Source organism: Rattus rattus, chromosome 10 (genome assembly GCF_011064425.1).
Source record: "Rattus rattus isolate New Zealand chromosome 10, Rrattus_CSIRO_v1, whole genome shotgun sequence".
Lineage (NCBI taxonomy): Eukaryota > Metazoa > Chordata > Mammalia > Rodentia > Muridae > Rattus > Rattus rattus.
In genome coordinates this window covers 79160139-79181004 of record NC_046163.1, presented here as the reverse complement: position 1 = coordinate 79181004, position 20866 = coordinate 79160139, and the positions used below count along the sequence as shown (strand labels likewise).

At 38.1% G+C, this 20866-nt stretch overlaps 1 pseudogene; it reads right to left on the bottom strand.

The window, feature by feature from the left end:
* Nucleotides 1-3442: 3442 nt before the first annotated feature.
* LOC116911316 lies at nt 3443-4469 on the bottom strand (annotated as a pseudogene).
* Between the last annotated feature and the right edge of the window lie 16397 nt (nt 4470-20866).

Below are 20866 nucleotides of genomic sequence, written 5' to 3'. Positions count from 1 at the left end.
TTTAGTCAAATGTCACGGCGACCTTACTTATCACATTTTAAGCAAAGCCAATGGATTCTTATTGCTTTGAAGACTGAGTACTAGTTATCAAGGTTTTGTGCTTTCTCTCCTCCCTCCTTCTTTCCTTTCCTCCTCCTCCTCCTCCCTCCTCCTCCTCCTCCTCCTCCTCCTCCTCCTCCTCCTCCTCTCTCTCTCTCTCTCTCTCTCTCTCTCTCTTCTCTCTCTCTCTCCTTTTCCCTCTCCCTCTTTTACTCTCTTTCATTAGGAGACAGACCATAAGTCAAAGGGACAATTCCACTGAAATCCAACTTGACAAACTCATGAGTTTATTGGGATTTTTTACAGTACTATGAGTGAAAGGAAGTCACAACAATGAAAAAGACCACACTAGTTTCAGTGACAGTTCACAAACACTGCATCCCTAGAGCTTCCTGTACAGCTTACAGGAAGACGAACAGGTGAGTATTTTGTGTTCTCAGTAATTCCCACTTTATGTATCACTGGTAGGGGGCATCATTAATTTTATAAATTTTGGAAACTTTTTAAGCTTTATGCAGTGTTTTAATGAACCTCCCTCTTAGATGGAATGCTTTAATTAGGAGGAAATGGATCCAAGTACCTTTACCTTCCCATTCTCCTTTTTCCTCTCTCCTCCCATTTTCATTGCATTTTCTTTCTCTATCTTCTTTTCTTTTCCACTTCCTTGTTATACTGCATTTTTTTTTGTTCTGGGCATTAATATACTTCTTTTTACTATCTAGGAATTGTGAATTAGTAAAGAACTGTAACTTCAGCCTGCCTGACGACATCTTCTCTCTGATGGTTAAAGTTTTCAGGACACTTCCTGTCTCTTACCAATGTATGTTTATTCAATAATTTCTTTGTCTCTACATATGACAAGGTAGTATGATTAGAAACCTGAGCAGCTTTGATTCTGCTGTGGCCCTGGGACTTAAAACAACATTCAATTTAAGAAACAAACTCAATCAATAATTCTAAAATTTTGGTTTTGAGAAATAGGAATATTGGACTCTTTCACTGAAAGGGAAAACACCTCTGCCTGATGAGAAAATCAGACAAATTGTTGGTGCCTGTGATGGCTATCCTTCACTGTCAATGTAGGTGATTTATAATCAGTTTGGCAACACATATCTTCCTATGCAATTTTTAAGAGAAATTTAACTGAGCATGGAAGACTCACCCCAAATGTAGACAGTGCCATCCAACCAATTAAGCTGGGACCTCAGACTGAATGAAGAGGAAAAATGACCTATGTATCAGCATTAGTTATTTTTAATCTACTGACTACAGATTCAATGTGATTAGGGGTCTTAAGATCCTTCCTTTGTGACTTCCATGCAATGACAAACTGCAGTTTAACATTTTTATCCAATATATGACTTTTCTTTCTGAAGTTATTTTTGTCAGGTTATTTTGTCAGAGCAAGTAAAACAGTAACTATATGTTTATAAATGAAGTATGTACCTCTGTAGCTAAGGCAAACCCTTTACAAGAAATGAAGTGTGTTTTCCTAAACAACTTTTAATGTGATTTTTCTAAAAGGATTTATAAATAACTGAGTCGCATTCATTTCTGATGGCTGTAGGGGAAATTACCAAAAAGAATTTGGCATCTATGTCAATGAAAAGTCTGCTATGTTGATTATCTGTGCCATTGGTAAGGAAGATTGCATCTTTTGCTGGAATACTAGGTTCTTTTTCCTAGGGGTATCTCTGGAAAAGGGAGTTTGTATATGACATAGTCAATTCTGTCAGTTCTGTTTCCCTTCAGCGGTTGGATCCACAAATGAAACCTAAATCTTTATGGGAGAGGATAGGGAACATTTGTCAAAAGTATTTTAAAGATGTGTAGAGACATGTGTGGGAGTCTGTAATCATTTGACCCATTGCATCATTTGCTTATTAGTGAGAAAATGCATTCCAAAGACACAAAACAACAATTTCTACTAATAAAAAAATACACTAGGTTCAGTTAATATAGTTGCTTATTCTTCCTGAAATTTAGGCCCAAATTCAATAAACCAAAGTTTTTATCACTCCCAGGAGATAAAAAAAATGTGTTAGAAAAACAATTTACAAAATACTCATTAGTCCAGAATTGTTCTGATAATTCTCCCTCTAGACTTCAGGTCATGAAACCTGAATTCAATATTAAATGATATAACTGTGAAGCAGGAAATATGGATACAATTCTTTTGTTTTGCTTTCTCATAATGGATTTTTTTTATGAATTCTGTTTCTGTAAATACAATTTGTTACATTGAAATACAAAGAACCTTCACATTGAAGATGGAGTTGTATCTCCTTGGAGGAGGTTTTGAGGGTTGGCCAGTTGGGTCTTGTTTTGGCTGCTGCTCATCTGCTCTCACTTGGTCCCTTTTCAATGCCCCCTATCTGTATCATATCCCTCAGACCCCATCCCTGATTTAAGAAATGAGCTATGTGTGTCTGCCAGCCTGTGTAATTTAGAGAGCTTGTATATTAGATTCTTGCTTTCCAATCCATTAATTTTGTTGTACTTGGTCTGTTGGGAAACCTGTATCTCCTTGTAAGGATAGCAGACTGCTGGGAATACTTTAAGTATTTTGTACTTATGGTAGGTCTTTTTCAGATACATAATTTCTATTCTAAATTCGGCCATTAGACTTTTGTATATATGTACACAGTGGGGCAATTTTACAATGAACTCAGTAGAAAGAGATATATACTTCCATTTATGATTGGATGTGTCATGTTCCTGTGTGCTGTCCTGACATATTCAGGTGCCCCACTCAAATCTTCTCCTGGAAAGATTCAGTTTTCCCAGTAAAAATAGATCGTGCAGAGTAACAGGAATTCTTCATCATGTTGGGTATGCTGCTCAGGTGGGAGATGGCTTCAATAGCATACATCAAGCCTTGGGATTCATAAACCTGGATAAACCTGGTATACCTTTGTACACTTGTAATCCCAGTATGATGGTGGTGGAGACTGGAATATAAGAAGCTCAATATCACTTTCAGTTATATAGTGATTTTTAGGCAAACATGGGATTCACATGACTGTAACTTAAAATCAAAAACCTCAACTTTATGCAGGAAATATGAAGCACCTGTCGTTGTGATTTTTTGTTTGGTTTGGGTACTTGCTACTTTCTATTTTCAATTTGACACAACCTAGATTAAAAAAGAAACTCAACTGGATTTGCCTTGATCAAATTGGCCTGTGGCCATGGCTGTGGAATATTGTTTTGATTAATGTATCATGTGAGAAATCCCCACCCACTGTGGAAACACCATTGCCAGACAGAAGGCCCTGACTATATAATAAAAGCAGCTGAGCATGAGTCAGTGTGTGGGCCTGTAAGCAGCATTCTTCTATATTGTTTTCTCACTCCATCTTTGATTTATTCAAATAGGCTGTATCTTTTTGCTCTTTGGAATTTAAGGGTTCAGCTTCAACATGATCCTCAGATTCTTCAGTGGATTCTTCTTCAAGACTCTGCGCTGGATATTCTTGCATAGTGCTCAGAGGACTCTTTGGATCTCTGGGCTTTTCATGATTCTGCTTAAGTCTGTGTTCATCATCTTGTGCATAGGGAGGTTGTAGTTACTCTTCAGGGAAACAGCCTCATGCCAAGTGCCATACAACTCATCCAACTTCCGGAAAGCACTTTCAGTCCAAATGCAGAAACGCCCACAACCCACCAGGAGCAAGTTTCAAAATGTTCAGCTTGCTTACATTAAACAGAGTAATACCAGGGAAGTTTTTGAAGGCCTTAAAGATTCCATTATCTTCATTACAGATAATGCAGGGTCCCCTGCGCTGGATCCGCCATCGATTTCTCATTTTGCCCTTGCCAGCTCTCATTCTCTGGGAGACATAGACCTTTTTCATGTCATTCCAACCTTTAAGTTTCTTAAGCAGCTGAACAGCGTCCTTGGTCTTCCTATAACTTTCAACTTTATCTTCAACCAACAAAGGCAGTTCAGGAACTTCCTCAACACGATGACCTTTAGACATCACCAAAGCTGTTAAGGCCTAGGCAGCCAGGGCAGAACAGATGGTATATTGTTTCTGAGTTGTGTTCACTCTGCGATGCCAACGACGCCAGGTTTTGGTTGGTGCAAACATGCGGTCCGCACGACACATGTTTGCAAATGCACCCTGGCCAGAATGGTGGGTGCCAGCACCTCGAACTCTTGGAATTAGAGCCACAGCTCTGCCAGTACCCCAAGACTCAGCACAGGTCTGATGACCTGCTAATTCACTGACAGCATAGGGCGGTCTGTTGTTTGTCCTCAAGTTGGAGTGAACAAAGTTGACAATATCCGGTTGAATGGGATCTTTGAACACAGCTGGCAAAGTGACATTCTTGCCAGATGACTTCCCCTTTTCAGAGTACACCGATATGAGGGCACGGGCACAAGCCATGGCGGGAAGAAGAGAAGGCCACACTCCTCTCTACCCGGCTGCTCCCACAGGAAAAGGAAGAGCTTATCTCTTCTATAATTTTTTTTTTTTTTGAGCAGGGGACCTAACCCAGGGCCTTGTGCTTGCTAGACAAGTGCTCTACCACTGAGCTAAATCCCCAACCCCTCTTCTAAAATTTTTAATCCAAGTTACTGCCTTTTGTTTTTGCCTTGGTATGCATCAATGATGGATTGAAGTTTACAATGAAATAAACCATTTCTGCCAGCCTCTGCCTGCGCTGGAGGATGGAGGCCAGTCACCAGGAGTGCTGAAACACCAGAGAGTAGAGGTGAGACCAACACTTCTGCTTCGATCAACCCACCTGGAGCCTTCAGGACACACAAACCTGGAAGCAGTCTATGACAGGATACTTCCCGTTTCTGCCTATGCCAAGAGCTGACCAAGTACCAAACCTCTCCTTTCCCAAATCCTGTAGGGAGAGAGCTGGACTCTCAGAAGTATAGAAAATCCTGAGAACTTAGGGGAGACCACTATTTCCGCTCACATTTCTGGCCCAAGAGTAACCTGAATAGGATCCTCTGAAAACAGGGACCTAGGAGCAGCAAGGGAGACGATCTTGGCAATCTCTGCCTGCACCTATCTGAAAGTCAGTTTCCAGGAGCACTGGCACACTTGAGAGCAGAAGTAAGACCAACTGTTCTGCTGTGAGCATCCTGCCTGAAGCCCTCAGGACACACAAACTCAGGAATAGTCTGGGACAGGACCCTTCCAGTTTCTGCTGGGGCCCAGAGCTGACTTGATCACACAGCTCTCTGTACCAAGATCGCTCTGGGAGTGAACAGGTCTACAGGAATGCTGACTCACAAGATTACAGGTGGGTCAAACCATTGTCAAAGACAGCAAGACAAGCTAACACCAGAGAAAACCTGATGGTGAGAGGCAAGTTCAGGAACCTAAGCAACTTACCATCATCAAAGACCAGTTTTTCCAACAAAGCAAATACTGGATATCCAAATACAATGGAAAAGTAAGATTTGGATTTAAAAATCACATCTCATGATGATAATAGAGGACTTTAAGAAGGACATAAATAACTCCGTTAAAAAAATACAGGGAAAAACTGGTAAACACGTAGAAGGTCTTAAGGAGAAAACAAACAAACAAAAATTTATTAAATAATTACCAGAAAACAAAAACAAACAAGTGAAAGAATTGAACAACACCATCCAGGATTGAAAAATGGAAATAGAAACAATAAAGAAGTTACAAAGGGAGACAACCCTGAAGATAGGAAACCTAGGAAAAGGATCAGGAGACATAGACGCAAGCATCACAGACAGAATACAATACATAGAAGTGAGAATCTCAGGGGCAGAAATTACCATAGAAAACAGTGACACAACCATCAAAGACAATGTTAAACACAAAAAGCTCCTAACCCAAAACATCAAGGAAATCCAGGAAACAAGGAGAAGATCAAATGTAATGATAATAGGTATAGAAGAGAGCAAAGATTCTCATCTTAAACGGCCAGTAAATATCTTCAACAAAATTTAGAAGAAAACTTCCCTAACCTAAAGAAAGAAATGATCATAAACATGCAAGAAGGCTATAAAACTTGATATAGATTGGACCAGAAAAGAAATTCCTCCTGCAAAATAATAGTCAAAACACCAAATGCACAAAGAAAAACAGAATATTGAATGCAGTAAAGGAAAAAGGTGAAGTAACATATAAAAGCAGACCTATGAGAAATATGCAAGACTTCTCACCAGACTATGACAGCCAGCAGATCCTAGACAGATGACATACAAACGCTAAAAGAAGACAAATGCCAGGGCAGGCTACCATATTCAGCAAAACTCTCAATTAACATAGATGAAAGAAAACAAAATATTCCATTAGAAACCAAATTTATACAATATATTTCCACAAATCCAGCCGCACAAAGGATAATAGATGGAAAACTCCAACATACAGAGGAAAGCTACAACATGGTAAAAGCAAAAAGGAAATTTTCTTGCAACAAATCTAGAAGATGAGAGATACACAAACATAATTCCATATCTAGCAACAAAAGTAACAGGAAACAACAATCACTCTTCCGTAATATCCCTTAACATTAATGGAGTCATTCCCCAATGAAAAGAAGTAGACCAGCAGACTGGATACAGGAAGAGGATACAGCATATTGCTGTACACTGTAAGCATATCTCATTGACAAAGACAGACACTACCTCAGATTATAAAGCTGGAAACAATTTTCAAAGCAAATGGTCACAAGAAACAAGCTGGAAGTTTATTTTTATATCGAATAAAATTGACTTTAAACCAAAAGTTATCAAAAAAGATAAAAAAGGACACTTCACATGCACCAAAAGAAAAATCCACCAAGATGAACTCTCAATCCTGAATATCTATGCTCCAAATACAAGTGCACCTACATTCATAAAGGAAACCTTACTAGAACACAAATCATGCATTGCACATCTCACAATAATAGTGAGAGATTTCAAAATTCCACTCTCATCAATGGGCATATCATGGAAAGAGAAACTAAATAAAGACATAGAGAAACTAACAGAAGTTATGTAGCAACCGAATTTAACAGATATTTATAGAATATTTCATCCTAAAACAAGAGAAAATACCTTCTTCTCAGCACCTCATTGTAACTTCTCCAAAATCAATCATATAATCAGTCATAAAACAGGCCTCAACAGATACAAAAATATTGAAATAACCCCATGCATCCTTTCAGATCACTAAGGCTGGTCTTCAATAACAAAAGAAATGTCAGAAAGCCCACATACACCTAGAAGTTGTTCAGTGTTCTACTCAAAGATAACAGGATCAAGGAAGAAATAAGGAAAGTACTTAAAAACTTTTTAGAATTTAATAAGAATGGAGATGTGATATATACAAACTTAAGGGACACGGTGAAAGCATTGCTAAAAGGAAAACTCATAGCTCTGAGTGCCTCTAAAAAGAAAATAGAAAGAACATACAATAGCAACCTGACAGCCCAACTAAAAGCAATATAACAAAAAGAAGTAAATGCATCAAAGAGAAGTAGATGCCAAGAAATAATCAAATGCATGGCTGAAATGAACCAAGTAGAAAAAAAAAAAACCTATACAAAGATTCAACAAATCTGGGACCTGGTTCTTGGGGAAAATCAACAAGGTAGACCAATCTTTATTCAGACTAACCAGAAGGCACAGAGAGAGTATCCAAATTAACAAAATCAGAAATGTAAAGGAAGACATAACAACAGAATCTGAGGAAATTCAAAATATCTTCAGATCCTACTACAAAAGCCTACATTCAAAAAAAACTGGAAAATCTGAATGAAATGGACAATTTTCTAGACAGATACTAGGTACCATAGTTAAATCAGATAAAATATCTAATGGGTCCCCATCAACTTAAACCACTATAAAACAAATTCAAAGAAAGAAACCACATGATTAGTCTCATTACATGCGGACAAAGCATTTAACAAAATTTAGCTTCTCTTCATATTAAAATTTTTGGAAAGTTCAGGAAGTCAAGGTCCATACCTAAACATGGTAAATGCAATATGCAGGAAACCAGTAGCCAACATCGAACGAAATGCAGAGAAATTTGAAGCAATCCCACTAAAATCATGGACTAAAAAAGGCTCCCTACTTATACAGTATAGTATGTGATTTCCTAGCTTATACAATCAGACTACAAAGAGAGGTAAAAGGGATACAAATTGCAAAGGAAGTAGTCAAAATGTCCCTATTTGCAGGTGGTATGATATTATACTTATGGGACACCAAAAGTTCCACCAGAGAACTACTAAACCTGATAACCAACTTTATCAAAATAACTGGGTATAAAATTACCTCAAACAAAGTAGCCTTCTTCTTCTCAAAGGATAAACAGACTGAGAAAGAAATTATGGAAATGACAGCCATTGCAATTGTCACAAATAATGTAAAATACCTCAGTGTGACTCTAACCAAGGAAGAGAAAGATCTGTATGATAAGAACTTCAAGTCTCTGAGGAAAGAAATTGAAGAAGATCTCAGAAGTTGAAAAGATCTCCCATGATCATGGATTGGCAGGATTAGTATAGTAAAAATGGTCATCTTGTCATAAGCAATTTACAAATTCAATCAATTCCCATAAAAATTCCAACTCAATTCTTCATACAGTTAAATATGAATTTGCATACAGAAAAATATGCAAATTCATTTGAAATAACAAAAAAACCCAGGATAAGTGAAAACTATCCTCAACAATAACAGGACCTCTGGGGGAATCCCCAAAACTGAATACACAACGTGTATTACAGAGCAATAGTGAAAAAAAAAAAACGTATGGTATTTGTACAGGTATTTGGCAGGTAAGTCAAGGGAATAGAATTGAAGCACCAAAAATGAAATCACACATCTATGGTCATTTGATCTTTGACAAAGTAGCTAAAACAATCCAGTGGAAAAAGATAGCATTTTCAACAAATGTTCCTGGTTCAACTGGAGGTCAACATGTAGAAGAATGCAAATTGATCCATTCTTTTGGTCCTGTACATAACTCAAGTCCAAGTGGATCAAAGACATCCATATAAACCCAAATACACTCAAATTAATAGAAGAAATATTGGGGAAGAACCTCGAACACATGGGCACTGGGGAATATTTCCTGAACAGAACCTCAGTGGCATATACTCTAAGATCAACAACCTGCAAATGGGACCTCACAAAATGGCTAAGCTTCTATAAAGCAAAGGACACTGAGCAATCAAAAATTTGGGGAAATATCCTAACCAATCTTACATACAATAGAGGACTAATAATATATATATATATATATATATATATATATATGTGTGTGTATATATATACATATACACACACACACACACACACACACACACACACACACATATATAAAGATAGACTCCAGAGAGTCAAATACCACGATAAGAATGGGGTACAGAGCTAAACAAAGAATTATAAGCTAAAAAATATAGAAGGAATGAGAAGTACTTAAAGAACTGTTCAACATCCTTAGTCATAAGGGAAATGCAAATCAAAAGAACTCTGATATTTCTCCTCACACTAGTCAGAATGGCTAAGATCAAAATCTCAGGTGACCATGGATGATGGTGGGGATGTGGAGAAAGAAGACCATTCCTCCATTTTTGGTGGGATTGAAAGGTGGAACCCCGGAAATCAGTCTGGAGGTTCCTCAGAAAATTGGACATTGTTCTACCTGAGGACCCAGCTATACCTCTCCTGGGCATATACCGAAAAGTGCTTCAACGTACAACAAAACACATGCTACACTGTCTTTATAGCAGCCTTACTTTTAAGAGCCAGAAACTGAAAAGAACCAAGATGCCCTTGAACAGAGGAATTGGATACAGAAAATAAGGTACATCTACACAATGGAGTACTACTCAGTTATTAAAAACAATGACTTTATTAAATTCATATGCAAGTGCATGGAGCTGTAAAATATCACTCTCAGTGAGGTAACCCAATAACAAAAAAAAAAAAAATCACACATGGTTCACTCATTGATAAGTGTACTTTAGCCCCAAAGCTTGAATTACTCAAGATACAATCGAGAACGCACATGAAGCTTGAGAATAAGGATGACAAAATATGTATGCCTCAGTCTTTCTTAAAAGTGCCAATAAATATTTATAGGAAGAGATATGGAGAAAACGTTTGGAACAGAGACCAAATTAATGGGCATTCAGAGCCTGCCCCAGCTGGGAATCCATCCCATATGCATGCAGGCAACAAACACAGACAATATTACCATTGCTAAAAAGTACATGCTGACAGGAGCCTGATATAACTATCTCCTGAAAGGCTCTCCCAGAGCATGGCAAATACAGAGGTAGATTTTTGCAACCAACCATTGACCTGAGAATGCAGTCCCCATCTGGTGACTCACAGAAAGGATTGAAGGAGCTGAAGGGGCTTGCAACCCCATAAGAACAGCAATACTAAGCAATCAGAACATCCAGGAACTAAAACACCATCCACAGAGTACAGATGGACAGACCCATGGATCCAGCTGCTTATGTAGCAGGGGATGCCCTTGCTAGGCACCAATGGGAGGAGAAGCACTTGGTCCTACCTACTAAGGGTTGATAGCCCAGTGTAGGGTGGGAAGGTGGAAAGAGTGCGTGGTTACATGGGGGGACACCCTTACATAATAATGGGAAGGAGGATGGGATAGAGGGTTTATGTATATCCATACATAACCGAGAAAGGGGATAATATTTGAAATACAAATAAAAAGATCCAATGAAAAGGAAATAATCCATTTCCTCTCATAAATTCCTTTTAGTCAGATTGTTTCAATTCTAGCAAAAGAAAGTTATTAGAGTAGCACTTTTCATGAAGGCAAGCTGAGGTGAGTAGGACCTTGCTTCTACTAAAGAAAGCAAAATGTCTGATAGTAAAAGCCAAGGCAGCCATTCATGTAGAAGCTGGCTACCAGCAGGGTAGTTACTGTAAATGAGCACTGGATAGGTATCCATGAGAACAGCTTACAGGTCTATTTCCCTGGCTATTGTTCTGTATCTTCAGGGATTATCAGAATTTTGAATTCTTGCAGTCATTTGCTTTTGCTTGGGGGATACTTCTCCCCCTTTGTTACTTTTTAATATTTTAAGTCATGTGCTCTCCCAGGAGGTTGCGTTGTATAATCAGAATTTGGCATCCAAGTCATAAGGAATAAAAAAAAAATGCCTTAGAAAGGAGTACTCAGCAGTTCTTGGAAGCAGGATGAGCATATAGAAATCATGTCCCTGGGTTCCATGTGTATGCTCTGGTACATTTTGCTGAGTCTTTGCAAACCGTGCTTTATCATGGTCAATTTCTCCCTCCTATCATTGACGTATGGTATGTGTTCAAAGGGGATGAGGAATAGGCATGTCTTACTGCTCATCTCTTCCTGACCCTGTGTGTCTCCCTTCAGTGATTCTTTTTTAATGTTTGTTTTTACTCCATTGATTCCTTTTCAGTTCCCTCTGTCACGTCAACAACTCTTACCATCTGAGGGCTGAGTTAACTTTATGTGGATGTCCTTTACACTTCTAGCTTCTGATGTCTCCACTTCATCTTTTATTTCTCCAGCTTCAGGGAAGATAAAATATGTAGAGATGTGATATGCTGCTGGTTTGGAAGAGGAAGCCCATTCCTTAGGTGACTTTTAGAATCTTGGAACTATATTCAATAAGAATTTATTGCAGAGTCTCCAAGAAGGAATGTGGCTTTGCTGATGTTCTACTTCCAGCTCAGAGAGCCTTGTGCTGAGCTTCTGAATTATTTCTCTCTGTTCATGATGGTGGACTTAGATGACACAAAAGGTTGTACTCAGACCTCAGGAATTACTCAGTGCTGACTCTTTAATGGTGCTTATGCCTGGGGTTCTAAATGTCTGCTTTCTGAAAGTCAGGTTCACGGGCTTAAGCTGTGGTCATTGACCTACTTTCTGAATTTTAAAAGACAGAGCAATCCACATTGGCCTATACAGTATCAGTTATTATGGCAGGAAGATTTGAATAAATCCTTGTGATATCCCCTCCTTACTAGGTATCATCTCAAACCAATTACTTTCTCTACAAAATCCATTATTATCTTAGAGTAGGGATCAGAGTTAGAATGTAAAGTTTAATATTTACATAAAAAGGATTATGTTGATTTCAACACTGAATTGTTTATCACAAGTTCAATTGTTAAATTTTTGGTATTTAGCTTTGGTTCCATTTGGTGAGGTTATGGAAACTTTAAGAACTAGAGTGTAATTTGAAGAAGTAGGTCACAATGAGGATGGAGCAGTGAATGTTATTCCTATTCCTAGCTTCTAATCTGTTTCTTTTTTCTGCAGCTTTCATAATGTGAACTGCTCTACCCATCCATAACATTTCCTCCATGATGGACTAAAACCTCCACAACCAAGGGCACAAGTAAATTCACTCTTCTTTACCTTGCTCTTCTGTTAGATATCTTCTACAACAAGGGGAAAAGTTACACAAGAAAAAGTTGAAACTGGACAAGAAAAGGGTGGAGCAAAATAGTACTGCTGCACTTAAATTTAGTTCCAATGCCTAGGTTATGGTTCTATGTAATTTAGAGGCTCGGAGTTTCTTTGTTTTTGTGTGTTCTGTCTGTCCTTCTGTATACAACCCCATATGTGCAAGTATGTGTTTAAACCAATGGTCAACCTTAGGTAATTTTTTTCTCAGCTAAGCTAGAGAGCCAGTAAATTGCAGAAATTCCAATCTCCATCTTTGCAGGAATACAATTACAAATATGTGTTACCATGACTGACTTTTATTTTATATTTTTATTTTTTTTTCTCAATCTTTATTAACTTGGGTATTTCTTATTTACATTTCAATTGTTATTCCCTTTCCCCGTTTCCAGGCCAACATCTCCCTAACCTCTCCCTCTCCTCTTCCCTATAGGTGTTCCCCTCTCCATCCTCCCCCCATTACTGCCCTCCCCCCAAAAATCATGTTCACTAGGGATTCAGTCTTGACAGGACCAAGGGTTCCCCCTCCACTGGTGTTCTTACTAGGCTCTCCATTGCTACTTATGCAGTTGGAGTCCAGGGGTCAGTCCATGTATAGTCTTTGGGTAGTGGCTTAGTCTCTGGAAGCTCTGCTTGGTTGGCATTGTTGTTCATATGAGGTATCAAGCCCCTTCAAGCTCTTTCAGTACTTTCTCCAATTCCTTCAACGGGGGTCCCATTCTCAGTTAAGTGGTTTGCTGCTGGCATTCGCCTATGTATTTGTGGTATCCTGGCTGTATCCTGTTATAAAAGTATGACTGACTTTTATAACATAGGTTGAAGTGCTTGAACTCGTATCTACATACTTGTAGGGAAACCACTCTGCTATCTCCCAGCTGAAGGATATTAGGTGTTTTTATTAAAAACAAAACAAAACAACTACAACTACAACCAAAACTTTCACCACCACCACAACAACAACAAAAACAAAGTGTGGCAATTAACAAAATTCAAGAAACAGACTATTAACGTTTAAAGTTGTGCTCTTTTTCTTAACTTGGTGTCCCTGTTTAGCTGGGTAAATCACATGACTCTCTGAGCCTCAGTTTCTGCCTTAAGAAAGAAGTAGCACAATGTTTACTTATTTGGTTGTTAGAAAGGTTAAAAGAGACAATGAGTGTATTGTGATACAATACAAGCACTAGGAAGGACTGTTTTAATACTACCATTGTATTAATTGTTAGAAGCAAAAAGTATTGGAAGAGGGTAAAAGAAGATGGTTTAAGATGAGAAGTGATACATTTGTATAAGACTGGCTTTGATGCTTATACATGAATAGGTGCACAACTTTCTGGCTTGTCCTTGTCATGCACACGATTATCCTTGTCATGCACATGAAGTGGTACCACTTCATTCCTTTATGCCTAGGACAGAATATCAGGAACAGCTAAGACAAAGATTGAAAATGAATGAATGAACTGTCTCATATAGCCTTAGAAAGACCATTTCTGATATGTGGGGTGTAAGCTTCATGATATGAGGTATTCTTGTATTTAAGGGCAACAGGCATGTTTCAATGTTTCTATCAGAGAGAAGCCTGTCTTCTTCTGACATCTTGTTGGTAGATATCTCCTAGAATTTTTTTTTCTGTTGTTGTGATAAATATCTTAACCAAAAGGAACTTGGGTAGGAAAGAGTATATTTCTGATTACAGGTTTTAGTACATTTTTGAAGGAAACCTCAGCAGGAGCTCAATACAGGAGGTAAAACAGAAACCATGAAAAAATGTTCCTCACTGTTTGGTTTCCAGGGCAGGAGTATGTATACCTTTCCCTCATGAACTAGATCCATCTGCATAATACACAGTGTATTGGGCACTTCATAGTAATCAATAATAAAGAAAATTACCCACAGAAATGCCTTAAGGTCAATCAGATAGAGGCAATTTCCCAATTGATAACCCCTTCAAATAACTCTGGACTATAACAGTTTGATAAAAATGATAATATATGTACTAAATAAAAATTTCCACCAAGGGTCAATATGATCACACACACACACACACACACACACACACACACACACACATTTTTATCTTGAAATGCATGCATAATTTCCCCAGTGCCTGCTAGGTACAAAGCAACAACATGGGGTTGTTACAAAGTGGTGCTGGTATCTTGGGTAATCATGTGAAAATGGAGGTATGAACTTTGCAATGACAAACAGTAGGTGACTAGTAGTCACTACAGTAGCCTAGCACATAGATGAGTCTTGATTTTAATGATGAATCAGAGATGACATGTGGCAAGTGCCATACAGAGAATCTCACAGATTTTAGGCTATTTCATCCTCCCGTAGTACATTCATCATTTCTCCTCTATCTTGAGAAAACTGAGGCCAGGGAGGATCTGTAATCAGTATCAAGTAATGTGGGTGTCACTGCTTGACTTGAATTGTTGACTCTTTGATACATAAAGCTTGGGCTTTTCCATGTTAATTTAATTTTACCCAAGAAAGGACATTCAGTGAATTGACCAGTCATGAAGAAGAGCAGGACTATGGTGGGAAGCCAAAAATAGAAACATTTCTCTAGGCAGCCTTTCATCATATTAAGAGGATAAGAAGGTAGATTCCAGTCTTTTGTTTTCATTGAAAATAGATTCTTATTCATTACATCCCAACCACACTTTTCTCCCTTCCACTCCTATGAGTTCCTCCCACCTTGCCTTCTTTCTAGATACACTTCCCCCTCATCTGTTTCCTCTATGAGAAAAGAACAGATACCTAGAGGCAAAAAATTAGCCAAATAGGACAAAGAGAGATACATACCAATCCAAGGAGCTGGTTCCTCTGTGGAGTCATTTGAGTGGCTTCTTCACAAATTATCCCTTCTCTTGTTGATTATGAGGCTTCTCTCTTAGAACTTACAAGACTCTACTGAATTTTTTGTTGGGGATTTTTCCCTGACGGTAATTGTCTTCATCAATAAGTCAACTAGTTCTGGAAACAGATATTCTCAACAAATGTGTAACCAGTGAGTTAATACTATGGTCTGTCTCCATCAACTGGGGAAGATACCTTTTTAATATTAATGGGATCATGAGGGTAGGATGAATGGCCTCAATTTGGTATGGAGAAGGAAGGCAGGAAGTTGTGACAATGGAGTAACAAATATTGTCATTAATTAAGAAGCAATTCCACTGTAGTCCCCTAATGTCCCCTGCATTCATGAAGCCAGATCACTTCTGTACGCAGTGATCACATTTCATCCAGAAAGCGATCTCTTTTCTTTGTCCTTTAACACAAGCTTCTGTCTAAGTTGCCAACTTATTGAGGAAACCACCTCTGAGAATGCTTTGACTCCCACAAACCTAACTCATTCCATTACCATTTCAATTATAAATCTCATTTTCATTCATTCTTCTAAAATAGTCAAATAAATTCTCAATCCGGGTGCATTTTTTAAGGGGCCATGGTATTAGCTTATTTATTCTCTTCCTTAACACACAAATGGTTTCTAAAAAGAGGAGTTTAATTTTGTAGCTCACTGGCCCATCCTGTGAATCAGATTCTCTATTGGCTGCAGAATGCTGTCTCCTGTCATTGGTGTCCAACTATGTTTTCCATTTCAATTGCAGGAGTAGGATGGATATGAGTAACAAACAATGTCTTCCATAGAAAGGAATATACTTAGAGATGACAATTTATATAAAGATTCATGATTATTGGTCCTGAATACTTTTCTTAATTGTGTGATGTTTAACTCAGTTGCATATTAGAGCTACTTTCAAGGTGATCAATGTCTCTTGGAAATCAGGAAAACTGAAGACAATTCACATGGTTTGAATGTTCAACTTTTATATCAGTTCAGAGCGCTTAGCAGGAGGCATAGGTAGGGAAGTTTCTGTTGGTATTGAGAAAAGTAATTTCTGGCTTTTTAGTCTGAGAAAACAACATACACATAATACTTTGGAACTGAAGAAAACTCAATCATGTTAGCTCTCCTTTCTCATGCACAATTTAACTTAACATTTACTTCACACATACACACATAAACACACACACAGAAACACACAAACACACACTTTCAATAATGCACATGTAAGTGAGTGTTCATATGTCTGTATGTCTATAATTGAAGTACCAACAGACGGCAGAAGTTCTTATTCTGGAGTTGAGTTAGCCCTTGTGAGCTACTTGACATGGATGTTGTAATCTAACTTGGGTCTTCTGGAAGAGAAGTTTATTCTCTTAAGGACTAAGGTACTTCTTACATTCACATTTAATGAGACCTGAACAGCTACAATTCCCACATGGTAGTTACTAATGGAGGGTTGGGGTGTGGACTTAATATGTGTTTTTTGATCGTCTAAAGGATCGGATAGCTATTATTTTTCTTTTTGTGATTTCTACCCTTAAGAGGTGGACCCACATTATAACCACTACCAGAAACTGCATTTTAAGAGAAAGATAGCAAATGATGTCCCTTGAAAGAGCAGTAACTACACTCATTTTAATTCATAGTTTCTAAGTATTGTAAACTATTCAAACCCTTTCCTTTCCATGTGTCATATGTAATTTTGGCAATATTTTCTTTAGCTTGCAATGAAAAGACTTCATGTGAAAGGACATTTTGCTACATTTCTTTTCATTTTTATTTCTTGTTCCAAGTGACACAGAAAAGTTAGAGGTACCACCAGCCCATTGGGTGCACCAGAATCTTTTGTATATTGGGATGATTAATCTTATTTGTCAGATTGTTTAATTCTATAATCAACTAAGAGTCACACATTTAAGACCATTTTTAAGAATGAGTAACTGAGAGCAAATGTCTCACCCCCAAGATGGGTGGAACCTTGTAGACTTTCTCAGATACAATGTTCAAGGAAAAGGCCTTTTTTGCTTGCCTGCTTTTATTCCTTGTTGGTGAATGTGTCTCCCTTGTCCCTGCCATGGTGTTCCATCTTTTGCTGTCATCAGAACCTTTCAATATGGAGGAAATTCCCCAGGGACCCTTCAGGATTTCAGTGTCAGAATAGGACTGTACAATGAGTACCTCTCCCCAACCCGACCCCAATTTAGCAGCGGCTCGTGTCTCAGGTACTTCAGTACATACACTGTCACTACTGGACTACTCAGACTTTGTTGGGTAAAGCAATATAATAAATCTCCTTATGTAATATGTATCCATTCTACTTGTTCTATTCCTCCAGAGAGGAAACTATCACATGAAAGATTAGAGAAAAAAAACATTTAAAAAGTGAGAGACTTTACCAATTGATGGATTTTATCTGAGAAGCATGAAAAAGGGAGATTTCTAAGTTGAGAAACCAGAGGTAGTTTGTCATTCAGTCCAGAAGTAGTTATAGGAGGGTGGGAGAGTGTCAAAAACATTATTTTCTGGGACAAAAACGGCTGTTTGTTGGTGTGAAAGGGGATTTTAGTGTTGGGTTAAAGAATGTCAGGTAATCCAAAATCATGTCAGTTTTTTGGTGGGGGTTGAGTAGCAGTAACTATGAAAGAAATTACTTTAGTTGTATTAATCTTTGTGAATTTGTCAACATTTAACCAAAATGGAGGAGCTTTATGAAATAGTGTCGTCCTAGCTAACAATGGTCCATAGTTTATGCTGACTTTTAAAACTCTTTCCTGGATTCCTCCCTTCTCAGTCATATTTAAGAATGCAGGAGGTATTTTCTCCATTAATCTTTTCCCATTATTCTTTCAGACTTCCTCCCTACTCTTTGACTTGTCAGAATCATGTTTGTTGATCAGTGCATCAGACTGTGAGCCCCTTAGTGTCAAGAATTTTACTTTGGTCCATAATGTTTCTGTACTGAGCATACTGAGGTTTTTGAAGAGTGGGAGAAGAGTTAACAAGTGACTATGTCATAAGTCAATAGCTGTTTCTTTCTCTGTGGTGCTCTGACTTGTGTCTGGCTTTCTCCTTACACTGATAAGTGTTGTCAGGAATGGCAGATCCCTAGTGACAGGCGGCTATGTGTTCTTCTGAGAAGGCATGGTACTAATCAATCAGAAAGGGATTAAAGAGTCTCTACAGCTGCCTTTTTTGAAATTTTATGTTTTTACCATGATCCATTCATGCTACATCTATAGTCAACAACTCAAAAACAAAATAAAGGTAAAAAACATTACATTTGTAGTACATGAGTTCAGATTGGTTCTTGGCAATCTTCTAAGCCTATCTGAATTTGACTTCTCCATCTTAAAAAAAATGTAATGAAATGTTAATGCTTTCTAGAGAAACAGAAAAGAATATACAACAGAGTGTATTATACTTCAGAAGGTGATTTATTAGATTGAATTATATAATTTGTGTTGTGAAATAAAACAATGTCTTTCTACAAGAGAGAGGCTGGGAATCTGGTGGTGGTTCAATTTATGGGATTAATGTCTTACCAGGGCCATTCTGGTGCTGCTGGTATAAAGGATTCCTGCAGAGCTGATGGACTTGAAGGTATCAGATTAATGAAGCCAAGTGTTGATGTCAGTAAAGGATGTCAGATAGTACAGCTACAACCACAACAAAATAGTTTCATTTACTAGCAATAAATTAAAGTGAAAGATAGAGTTTTTAATTAGCTCAAAACTCAGCAACAGGATCTGACTCAGGAAGACAGATTGTTAAAAATGAAGAACTGGTTCAGACTCACCGACCCTCCACTTATCACTGGATGTGAGTAAATGAGTAATGGGTTCTGTTCTGCCCCTGTGATGTTTGATCAAGCCTCCATTGTGCCCTCCAGCCATTGTGTCCTGCAGAGAGTATTCCAGGAAACTGGCCGGCCAAGCACACCCATATGTGTTTCAGATGCAGATGCCTCATCAACTCAGACAAACATTTACCCTAAAGGACAACAATCAAGATCTGTTCTCAGGAGAATGAGAGCTTGACCTTTCCCCTCGTTTAAACCCTAGAGTCTTAAGAACAATCATGTGACTTTAAGAGTTTCCCCTTGTGACATTTTTGGTATTTCCTTTTGACATCCTCTCATCTCCTGGAGCTTGTGACTTCTTCATTTAAAAAGTACTTCTCCCAGCCACTGGGGATTGACACCTCTGTCTCCTGCGTGGGATACGTGTCACCCGGAGATCTCTGTAATAGATCTTCATAATAAACCTCACCTTTGCTATTACATCCAAAATGGTCACTCTGTTTCTGGGGTCTGCAACTTCCCGAGAATTGAGTAAGGGTCTCCCTTTGGGGATCTTTCAAAATAAACAAGGAACAGTGATATTTCCTAGGTTCTCTTGATATGTGTAACTTTTTTCTTTTCTAGATGCTGCCTAGTCTAAGAGGATACATCCATGTAGTTAGTCTTTCTCAGAAATCCCTTCACACATCCAAACAAAGACTTATCTTCTACCTGATTACATGCCAAATCAAATTGATAGCCATCTCAGTGTTATATTGCTGGGAAGGGACACCATAAGGTAACTCTTATATAGGAAGACATTAATTTGGAGCTGCCTTAAAGTTTCAGAAGGTTTGTCCATTGTAATCATGGCAGGAACCATGGTGGAATATAGGTAAACATGATACTGGAGGAGGAACTAAGAGTTCTACAGCTTGATCCACAGCTAGCAGATTGTGCCTTTTCCATACTCAGATTAGCTTAAACATATGCATGACCTTAAAACCCACTTCCACAGTGATATACTCACTCCAAAACAGCCACAACTCCTAATGGTGCTATTCCATGTGCTAAAACATACAAACACATGAGTCTATGGCAGCAATATCTATTCAAGCAACCACATTAGTCAAGATGACTCACCATAAGCTACAGCAATTGTATAATCAGCTTAAAATGGAAAAAAAGGAGAAAACATTCCCCATGGGCCAGGATTTGTCTAACCACTAATAGATGAGCTTGATGTTCTTGTAAGAATTTTAGAGTTCAGAAAACATGAAGACATGGGAGGCCAGCAAGACAAGGGAAAATTTACATCATTACCATGTTTACATACAGACAAAGAGAGGTCAGAAGTCAATTCATAGTAATGCTGTCACCCTCAGACTGAAGTAGGTGTAGCCTACTCACCAGTTAAGTTGGGATTCCATGTTTTGTTTTGTTTTTTTCTACTTTCACTGTGGTGAGCTGTTGATGAACTTTTTCTAATATTTCATATTTTCTAAATGTCCTATACTGAGCATGTAGTGTCATTGTGATAAAAAAATCAATGATAATGTAATTTGGCATCTTTACTGGAAACATAAAGTTGTTGGTGACCTGTTGGGTTGAAGACAATGTTAACTAATATTTATGTGAGAATACAGGTTCTGATAGAAGCAGCATCATGTCTAAATTGGACCCAGATTGAAGGGTTCCCATTCTTCACAAAAGCTATTGAGCACCTGCAGTTTATATAGAAAAAGGATGTCAGGTGAAAGGAAAATT